Source organism: Miniopterus schreibersii, assembly GCF_964146895.1.
Source record: "Miniopterus schreibersii genome assembly, chromosome: 1".
Taxonomy (NCBI): Eukaryota; Metazoa; Chordata; class Mammalia; order Chiroptera; family Miniopteridae; genus Miniopterus; species Miniopterus schreibersii.
Window position 1 is genome coordinate 114,814,393 of NC_138101.1, and position 11,118 is coordinate 114,825,510.

Sequence of the window (11,118 nt, forward strand, 5' to 3'; positions counted from 1 at the left end):
TCTGGCCCTAATTGGCAAGAATCCAGAGACTAGTCTAACCAGGAAATAATTTAAAATTATTTCTCACCTCCAGAGGCATCCTGAGAGATTCCAAATGACTAAATGGGCTGTAGGATGTCTGCTTTTGACCCACAGGGGAGAAGTCCTTGTCGTGGGGCCCTGGAACATCATCAGGGGGTACCCCTCCTACGATGGGAAGTTCCCCAGCAGGTCAGTCACGGAGGCCCAGCAGCCTGGAAAAATTTAGAATTAATCTCACTGGGGCCTCCAAATGTTATACCCAGTTTTCACAAGATTAATTCACAGAGACCAAATTTAGCATTTGGAATTTATTAAGCCGGTGGCTACGAGGGGCTCAGGCCCTAAACAGACTCACAGCCCCGAACAGTCTTCACAGGGAGAATTTAAAGGCAAAGCTGCATCCTGTTGACATGGAGACAGGTGGGAACCTAGCAAAGCAATGTACAGAAGCCAAGGTGAGCATTGTTTAACAGTTATGGTTGGCTATTTCCTGGCACTAGCTTGTAACTGTGTGTTCCCAGCTTGTAACTATTTGTTTAGGGCTATAGAACAGGGTTGACAGATTAAAAATGAAGGTTACATGCTTCATGATTGAAAAATGAGGGTTACATGCTTTAACTACATAATACAAAAGGATTTAATCCAACAGGGGGAAATAACCCTTATAAACATATATCCACCCAATATAGGAGCACCTAAACATATTAAAAATTCTCTTGGTGGGCTTTAAGGGGGAGATTGACAGCAACACAATCATAGTGGGGAACTTTAACACCCCATTGTCATCATTGGATAGATCACCAAGGTAAAAAAAAATCAACAGGGAAACAGAGACCTTAAATAACACAGTAGATCTAATGGATTTAATTGACAATTATAGAACATTTCATTCAAAAGCAGCAGAATATACATTCTTCTCAAGTGCACCTGGAACATTCTCAAAAAGAGACCACATGTAAGGTCACAAGACAAGTCTCTACAAGTTCAAGAAGATTGAAATCATATCAAGCTTCTTCTCAGATCACAATGGCATGAAACTAGAAATCAATCACTGTAAAAAAATTCAAAAATATTCAAACACATGGAGGCCAAACAGCATATTAATAAACAATGAATGGGTTACAAACAAGATGAAGGAAGCTAATACTAACCCACCTGGGGTGGGGGGTGGGGGTAAGGAGGAAAGGGAAAGGGAGAGGGAAATGCAGGGGTGTGCTCCCAGGAGGGAGAGTGCTGTGGGTCCTCTGTCCAAAGGGTTTTAAGCGAGGAGATTTTAGGGGAGGTCCCAGGGGAAGATCTTAATAGAATATTCAGAAGTTTTCCAGGTGTGTCCTTTCAGGGTTGTGGTCTCCACTGATTGATTGGTTGGCACCAGGGGTGGGGGTCATTATCCAATAAAGCTGGTCCTGAGGTCAGCTGTGGCTGGTTTTGCTGCCGTTCTGGGCTTAGAGCTGAAATACAACTAAGAAATAGATGTTATTTCTAGGGAGGAAAGGTCAGGGGGTCCAAACCACATGTCCAGTGATATGCTAGGGGAGGAAAGGCCACCCTGGGAGCAAGGTTCCACCCTACAATTGTCCTTTTCTAGGCATTCAGGGCTTTCCACCCTGATGGCCTTCTGGACCTAGCCGGTCATACTTGCTCTGCTCATGTTTATCTAACTGCCTATCACCCACCCCCCCCTTAAGGATCTTGGCTCTGAATTCTTTCTGAGAAAAGGGGCACAAAGTCTCTTCTGTAACTATTTCCTGATGAAAGGGGGAGATATTTTCTTCAGAGCCAAGAGATCCTTGCTCTCTGTCAGAGGCATGATGAGGCCTGGGCACAGAATAAGGTGGTTATGGTGTCTATAGGTGGTATTCCTTGAGTGCACTGAATGATGGCCACAGCCCTGGTGCTAATCAATCAATCAGTGGAGACCACAACCCTGAAAGGACATACCTGGAAAGCTGCTGAATATTATTATGAGATGTTTCCCTGCCTCCCCTAAGACTTCCATACTTCCTTTCCCTCCCTCCCCACAGGGCATGTTAGCTTTAGCATTAGTTTCCTCACTCCCAAACTCCAAAGGCCCTTCCTTTGCCTCTATAACTTGTTTCCTAAGCCCATTTCTTCTAGAAATTACTTCTTCTATCTCTGTGTTTTTATAAAGAAATGTTCTCTTGCAATTTGCGTGTTGGCTCTGAATTCTTTCCTAGTCAGAACCCAAGAACTGAAGTTGCTGAACACAGGTCCAGTGTGACCCCATGGGTCTAACACCTGGTCCCATTTCCACTGCTGAAAACATAACCACTGAGCCAAACCAGCTAAGGCATAACTTGCAGTCTTTAAAAGTAATTTTTAATTTTATTTTATATTTTAAAAATATATGTTGATTTCAGAGGAAGGGAGAGGGAGAGAGAGAGAGAGAGAAACATCAATGATGAGAGTCATTTATCAGCTGCCTCCTGCATGCCCCCTACTGGGGATAGAGCCCCAAACCCAGGCATGTGCCCTAACCAGAAACGAACTGAGATCTCCTGGATCATAGGTCTACGCTCAACTGCTGAGCCACGCTAGCCAGGCTGAAAATAATTTTTAAATTGAGATATAATTGACATCTAACATTAGTTTCAGGTATACAACATAAAGATTTAATATTTGTATATATTGCTAAATGATCTCCCAAATAAGTCCAGTTAACATCCATCATTATACATAGTTACACATTTTTTTGTGTGATGAAAACCTTGAAGATCTATTTTCACAACAACTTTCAAATATACAATATTATTAACTTATTAATAATAAGTCCTCAGGACTTATTTATTTTATAACTGCAAGTTTGTACCTTTTGACCCCCTTCACCCATTTTGCCCACCCCTACCTGTCAGTTGAATTCTTAATAAAGCATATTCAGAAAAATCATATTGTTGAAGAAAAAACGGCAGGGAATAAAAGATAAATAGCTTAGGTCTTGGGAAATATATGAACTGAGGAAAAAGAAACATGAGTATGGCCTTGATAAATAATGAAACCTTAGATAATAAATGAGAGAAAATATAATTGCCTAAGAATTTTTTAAAATTCACTACTATAAATCAGTGAGGTCAAACAGAAAATGACAGATGTTGAAATATATAATAGCAGAAAGAGGAAGATAGAAAAAAATGTTATTAAATTCTTCAGGTTTGAGAACTAAGGGACACTAGTGAGATTTTGTTTATAGGGCAACACAAACAGATTTGAAATGTTAAAAATACACACAATTCATTTTCTTTACTCATGCAAATGCCAAAAGTGTTGCTTTTTCTACTGAATTGGTGAATAGACTTTTGTCTCAAGTGTCCTTGAGACACAGCCTTTGTTGAGAATCCCTGGGGGATGGGGAGGAGCCAGTGGGAGAGGGGAGGGTACTGTGAAGTAGTTTAGAAGACCAGCTAGTTCCTTAGAGTCCCAGGATAAGTCCCAAATTATTGAGCCCTATACAATCATACTTTTCAGAAAGCAGTCCTGCCTCTGACTGCCCACTCTTCCCCTTTGGGACTCTGTCACTATGCATCCACATAACCCAAGGTGTGAGTGATAATTGTGATTCTCTAGCCAGCTTAATGTATTTGAAATGTGAACAAAGAGGAAAAAGGAAATAAAAAGCCATGGCAACTTAGTTTTAGTTGTAGATTAAGGAGAAAAAACAATGGTACTTAATTAGTCAGGATTTTTTTGGGTTGGAGTGATAGACCCCCCCACCTCAAACTAGCTAAAGTAAAAAAGGAAGTTATTCAAAACAACTAGAATGTCTCATGGAGACCAAGGAGAGAAATGGGTCTTAGGAAGTGAGACAGACTAGTAAACCAGGATAAGTGGAATAAGGAAACTGAAATAGATAAACAGCCAAGCAGTTTACAACCATCTAGTAAATCACAAAGCCCTATTTTCCCTAATCAAAGACACTTAAGAGTAAATGGGGTGAATTTATATGCATATATACACAACCCAAGGACATGGACAATGGTGGGGAGAGGGACTGGGGAGGGGGAAGGAACGGGGTGGAACGGGTCACTGGGGAGAAAAAGGGACATCTGTAATATTTTAAACAATAATAAAATTTTAAAAAATAAATTAAAAAAAAAAAGTAAATGGGGCCAGCCTGCATGGCTCAGTGGTTGAGCATTGATCCTTTAACCAGCAGATCATGCTTGCAGGCTTGATCCCCAGTAGGGGGGCATGCAGGAGGCAGCTGATCAATGATTCTCTCTCACCATTAATGTTTCTATCTATCTCTCTACTTTTTCCTTCCTCTCTGAAATCAATAAAAACATTAAAAAAAAAAAAAAAAGAGTAAATGGTTTACACATCTCCACCTGAACCAGAGAGTAAATAGCTTAAGTCACTCTACTCAGGGACATAGCAGAAAACTAATGAATGCCATTTGTGCAAACCACACCCAAGAAGAGATAAAGTTAAGGGAATAAATCTTATTTTCACACATCAGCATAAAGCTGATGAATATTCTATTGAGATCTTCCCCTAAGGCCTCCCCTAAACTCCCAGGCTTTAAAAACACTCAAAACAAAGGACCCAGTGAGTGCTCCCCCTCCCAGGAGCGCTGCGTCTCCTTTCCCTTCCCCCTCTTCCCTCTCAGGCATGCATCTCCTAAACTCTAAGGGTCCCCACAAGACTTGCAACCAGGGGAGCAATGGGCAGCAGTAGCTCATCCCAGGCTAATCCCCTGAACCTGTCTCCAAAGCACCCCTGCCTAGGCTCATTTCTTTTCTATAACATTCTTAGAGAGCCAAAGCAGCACTGTCTAGCTCTCTCCTGTTGCTTCTTATCCTAAGTCTTTCCTTGTTTCACTGCCCCCAGCTTTAATAAACATCTTCTCAAAAATCACCTGGACTCATACTGTGAAATCTTTCCTGCACGAAGTCAAGAACCCACACTCTACAGGCCAGCCCAAGGCAGACCTGCTCCAGCCTCAGTTCCTGTCTGGTAACAGAAGGAGTGGGTGTACACCCTGTCATACCTCTTTTCTCTGTTTGGTGCCCATCCGCTTGTTCCTTCCCTGAATCCCACAGTAATTACCACCAGGTTACCACTCATGAGCACAGAGGCCCCTGATAGAGGTGAGGCTACTGTTTACTTCCCCCAGAGCTGTGATATACTGGAAGGATATTAAGTACTAATCCTCCCAGGAGGCTGCCTTCTCTCTCCCAGGAATCCATGGAACTTCTGACTATACCCTGGAAGGAATCAAAGTGCTTTTGCTCCTTTTTTGTTTTTCAAAAGGGTGGCTAAAATCCTAGAAAACCTTCAGTATCCAGTTCAAATCTATAAAATATTACCCCATTTTTCTACCCAAAATTAACCCTTCCTTCTTTTTTGTGCCCCCAGCACTTGGTCTACACTGCTAAATAAGTTATTAGTCTTTTAAATTTCTCTCCACAGTGATGGGAACAGCCAGTCTTGGCACCTAATAGGGCTGAATAAGTATGTACCAAATTGGACCAAACCAGAACCTCTGACTCAGCAGGTCAGTTCTTCAATAGGTGGACTACCAGACCCCTCAGGACACCTCACACAAATTACCATGACACTGAGAGGTCTAGGGGCTGCCACAAAGAGCTTGTGCTCACATCATTATTTTAAATCAAAGGACGCATCTGTGACATGTAAATCCATTTTTCTAGATAGTTAAAACAATAAAATAATGACTCAAAGTAACAGTGTTTTACCTTCTTTTCAATGTTCTCATTTATGTTAAATACTTAAGCACCAAGTTTTGCCCTTCAAGCCCTATACTGGCTCCCAGCTTGATGACTTCAAAACACTGTTTGATCCCAGCTTGATCAATAGCCACTTCCTTCTTTGTGAAACTTCAAAGGGTGGGATATAGGAAAAAAGCATCTTTCTTTTTTCAAAAGTTCTTCCTTTGACATTGTTTTTCTTGTGATGCCTGAGGGTTTCTAGCAGGAAATGATAAAGTAAAATAAAATAATCCAGCTCCAGCTTTAGCCCTCAAAATCCCTTCTCATCATCTGTGCTTTTGCATCACTCCAAACAGCTAGTGCTATGTTCTGTCCTCTTCTTTCTGTGCAGCTTTCCACCCAGAGACGCCTCCCAAAAGGTCAGACATGTCCCCCATTAACTTAAAAGATAAATGAACAAAGACAGCTGTATACTGTCTCCCCAGGGTGGAGATGGGGGTACTTTCCCCTAGCAATGACTCTGTAGGGGCATGTTACCTTCTACTTTAAAAAAATAACAATTAAAAAAATATATACATATATATATTGATTTCAGAGAGAGGAAGAGAGAGAGAGATAGAAACATCAATGATGAGAGAGTCATTCATTGGCTGCTTCCTGTATGCCCCCTTCTGGGGATCGAGTCCGCAACCTGGGCATGTGCCTTGACTGGAAAATTGAACCTCAATCTCCTGGATCATAGGTTGATACTCAAATGCTGAGCCACATCAGCCAGGCACCTTCTACTTTAAGCTATAGTAACTACTGTTCCCTGCACTGAAGTCTGTACTAGAGGCAGGGATCCAAACCCATTGTGCTGAAGACTTCCTTCCCTTTACTGGTACACACCAGTGGCCTCACCTACAGAGGAGATGCCTCTGTGATGGGAAGAAAAGTCACCACTCTGCTCCTGGCAACCAATGCCCAGAGCATTCTGGTTTGTGTCAAACAATTCAAATTAAATTTTGTCTCATCTCTAAGACAGCATTTTCACCATTATGGCACTTTGTAGATAGTAAGCACAATATAAACAAACCAGTGAGGGACATTTATTTATGTTTCAATCTAGTGGAGTGTTTTTGTTGTTGTTAGTTTGATTGAATCACAATTCTTAGCTAATTAAAAAAACCCAAAAAGGTACAGTTTCCTGATTCACTTGATAACGAATTCTGGGCCTCCACATGGCGTTGAATTTACAAGCCAAAACACTAGGTTTAAATAGAAAAGAATACATTGAAAAAGGGCAAAGCAAGATTCTATATTTTAAAAATAAAACCAGAAACTTGACTTGAAAAAGATTCCATGTATAGAGTTACCTGAGGAAGGTTATTGAGTTTTTATTCTTTGTGTTATTTTTGTTTTGATCAAGAAGTCCATATTTCTCTTCAGAATATGAATTTTGATTTGACATTGTTAGTAATGGAACTTTCCACTCTCTTGCACCAACAAGCAATTTTGTTTTCTATATAGTTATACCTTTTTTATAGAGAGAAGTTGTGTAGAAAGTTTTGCTTACCAAGCACAGAGTACTTCATACTGTATTTCTGAAATCCTCTTGTCTTCCTTCTAAGACCTGCCTAAGAAAGTTACATTGATGGATGTGTGAAAGACTTGAAGTTTCTTTAGAAGGTTCATTACTTTAATGAGGAAAACACCATCATGGACACAAAGCAAGAAAAAGGATTTCCTATTGCAGTGGTCATTTCACATCAAAAGTATCTCAAGTATTTCAAAGGGAATTATAGTTTAAAAGATATCAAATATCACATGAACACAGGGTTATCTGATAACACTTGCCAACCTGGTCCATACCTAACAATGGAGTCATTTGTCTATACTTGGCCCAACATTATCTACATTTGAAATTTCTGAAGATCTAATTAAAATGTTCCCCTTTTATACCACTCCTGATGCCCTATGTGCCCCCTCCCCACAGCCACCTCCCACAAATGCAGATGTGAGCCCTCTAAACACAGCAGGTGCCTCTATATGCCAACTGTCTGTAATATAATCTTCTGTGTACAATCCCAAGTCACCTCAGTCTTTGAAGGCAAGGACTATGCCTTATGTTTTTGTTTTGCATCTTCCACTGTACCTACCACTGTGGTTGCCACATCAAAAAAGAAATACAATATTTGTTGAATTTAACTAGACTTGAATGACTCCACAAAATTCCATTTTCCCCAGATTATCTTTCCCATAGCAGTTTTTAGTGGTTTACTATATTTACCTCTAGAATTGTTGCACAAAAGGGAAAAGTTTAGGTAAAATGTGGTAATTTGTCTTTTTTGTCTTCCTATCATATTTTATAAACATTTCCCCCTAGATGCCTAATCTGCCAAGGAACCCCCCCCCCCCCACCTTGGCACCTCATTGGACCTGCTCAGGGTCATCAGAGCCTGTAACATTTACGGTTATTTGCTTCAAATTTCTTTTATACTGACTTGTTCATTATGTGATAAATACATGCTCATTACAGAAATAAATAGAAAATACAAGCAAGGCAAGCAAAATAAAAATCACCTATAAAATCAGATAGAATGATATATTACATCCTTTGTATCTATAAATACTGAGTTTTGTTTGCTTGTTTTCTTGAATGAAGGTGTCAGATACTTGTTGTATAGAGGGACAGAAATTCACCTTGAAGAAGATTCTTTATGCCATGTGAAGAATTACTTCAGTGGCCCTTTTAGTTTTGCAATTATAAGGTTAGGTAGGAACTCTTGGTCCTGCTCTCAGAGTGTAAGGGGATGTCTCTTTTGATCTAACAAAACTGACCCTCCCTCCCAAATGCCTCTCCAGTGATAGCAGTATGTAGAGTTTGAGGGAAGGTGGTGGACCAATTGAACAGCTTGATTCTTGGGTTTGGAAAGGCCTGTCAATACATTCATTGCTCCTTGAAAGTCACGGTTAGAAAGGATGGTCAGAGTGGATCAAGGAGGCCCCAAACAAGAACCAGGAGTAGAGAAGAGGAAGGAGATTGCTTAAATAAATAAGATTGAGTAGGATGTAAGTCCAAGTTGGAAATGCAAGCCCAGCATGTGGGGATTGTGGGAAAACCATATGCTACCCAGCACATGGTTGCTATTGGAAACAACTCCAGGCCTAGTAAAGTAAGTGTGCTTTGAGAAGCAATGGCTGAGTAGAAGAGTGTTTGTAAAGAAGAGTTGTTAACACACAGTATGGGGTACATCTGAAGCATGGGTCAAAATCTGGACCAATGGAGTCATCCTAATGATGGTAGACAACTATTTTCTGCCAAACTATAGTAGGCAGGCCTTCAACTATGACATGATGAGGCTGTAAGAAGCAGTGGGGCAGGGGGTGGTGTGGGTAGAGGGAATGTTAAGTCTCTAATTCCCCCTCTTCCTGTTTCCTGGAAGCAAGTGTGTGTCTGTGTGTGCGCGTGTGTGTGTGTTTGTAGGGAGATGCTTGGTACTGCATAAGTTGGGGAATTTGAACATTTGTTGGTGAGCAGAGTCCTTAAAAAGTTATTAGTTTGTCTGGAAGTGGAGCATGTAGGTGTTGATGCAATCAGCTGTACAAACATGACAAGATATTTGTGCCCCAAAGGGGAGAATCAACTTATACTATGGGAGATTGTGCCTGTATATGTGTGTGTAATTTTATTGAGAGTAGGTAGGACATTAATTGGTGTTCATTGCTTTAGTTCAGGGAACTTCAAGCATGGATAACAGAGCAAAGCAAAGATTTTTTTTTAGGTGAAATGACATTTCTGACCTACCTTTTAAATATAAAACTATTTCACTGATATGTTAGGCCAGTTTCATTCCATCTCATATTGGCTGGATGGAATCAGAAGAGTAGCCTACAAAAACATCTGGGAAGAAGCAAGGAGAAATACTGAGAAAAAGGAACTCTTAGAATCAGGTAAGCACTGAAAGTTCCCAAAACCCCAAAGTCTTTCCTGCTCAACTCTCCACCCTCTGCCATATGCCATTGGCCTGGTAACAACTACAACCCTTTCTCAGTCACAAGTTTTTGTTTTCAGTTTTTCATTTTTGCTAAAATTTTAAAATAAATTTCAAGGCTGGAGCCTGTTTGCGTTGACTGACCAGAGTCCGTGAATTCCCCACTCTGAGCCAGTCCGGACTGCCCCGACCCTAGCTTTCCATCCTTTGAAAACACTAAGAATAGTGTCCCTGCCAATCACCTGTCATTCCTGGAACAGAGATCAGGCCCAGATTTCCCCTAGCCCCAATAATCATGAAGTCCACATCTATAAGAAGAATGGGATCTGGTGGGTGAAAGCTCATGAACTCAAGGAGCACAATGGACACATCACAGGTATCAACTGGGCTACCAAGAGTGACTGCATTGTCACTTGTGGAGCAGACAGCAATTCCTATGTCTGGAGTCAGAAAGATGGTGTCTGAAAGCCAACCCTGGTGATCCTGAGAATTAATCATGCAGCGTTTTTGTCAAGTGGTCCCCACTAGAGAACAAATTTGCTGTGGGAAGTGGAGCAAGACTCATTTCTGTTTCTTACTTGGAGTCTGAAAATGACTGGTGGGTAAGCAAACACATTAAAAAGCCAATTCGTTCCATGGTCCTCAGCTTGGATTGGCATCCAAACAATGTTTTGCTGGCAGCAGAATGATGTTATTTCAAATGTAGAATGTTTTCTGCATGCATTAAAGAGGTGAATGAAAAGTCAGCCAGTAGGCCTTGGGGAAGCAAAATACCTTTTTGTCAGCTGATGTCAGTTTGGTGGCAGTGGTATTGACAGCTGGGTACATGGCATCAGTTTCTCCGCCAGTGGGATCTTCCAGACCAAAAGTCAACACAGAAACAGTGACTAAATGGCACACTAGATCAGATGGATTTAATTGATATTTACAGAACATTTCACCCCAAAGCTGCAGGCACATGGGTCATTTTCAAAGATAGACCACATGTTAGGACACAAAATCAGTCTCTACAAGTTCAAGAAGATTGAAATCATATCAAGCATCTCAGATCACAAGGGCATGAAATTAGAAATTAATTACAATAAAAATTCTCAAAAACATTCAAACACATGGAGGCTAAATAGCATGTTATTAAGCAATGAATGGGTTACCAATAAGATAAAGAAAGAAATCAAAAACTTCCTGGAAACAAATGAAAATGAACACATAACAACCCCAAATCTATGGGACACAGAGAAAGCAAGTCCTAAGAGGGAAGTTCTTAGCACTACAGGCCTACCTCAAAAAGCAATAAAAATTTTTAGTAAACTATCTAACCCTACAACTTAAAGAATTAAAAAGTTCCCCTGTGAAGCTGTCTGGACCAGGGCTTTTGTTTGCTGGGAGTTTTTTTTACTGCTTTGATTTCATCAGTTGTTATTGGCCTATTCGTGTTT

The 11,118-nt window shown here is 40.6% G+C and overlaps 1 pseudogene across 1 annotated transcript; it reads left to right on the forward strand.

Moving 5' to 3' along the window:
- Positions 1-8,776: 8,776 nt before the first annotated feature.
- LOC308547070 (actin-related protein 2/3 complex subunit 1A pseudogene) lies at positions 8,777-10,573 on the forward strand (annotated as a pseudogene). The gene is made up of 2 exons: positions 8,777-8,863; positions 9,854-10,573. The product of its transcript is annotated as an actin-related protein 2/3 complex subunit 1A pseudogene (transcript).
- Positions 10,574-11,118: the final 545 nt, after the last annotated feature.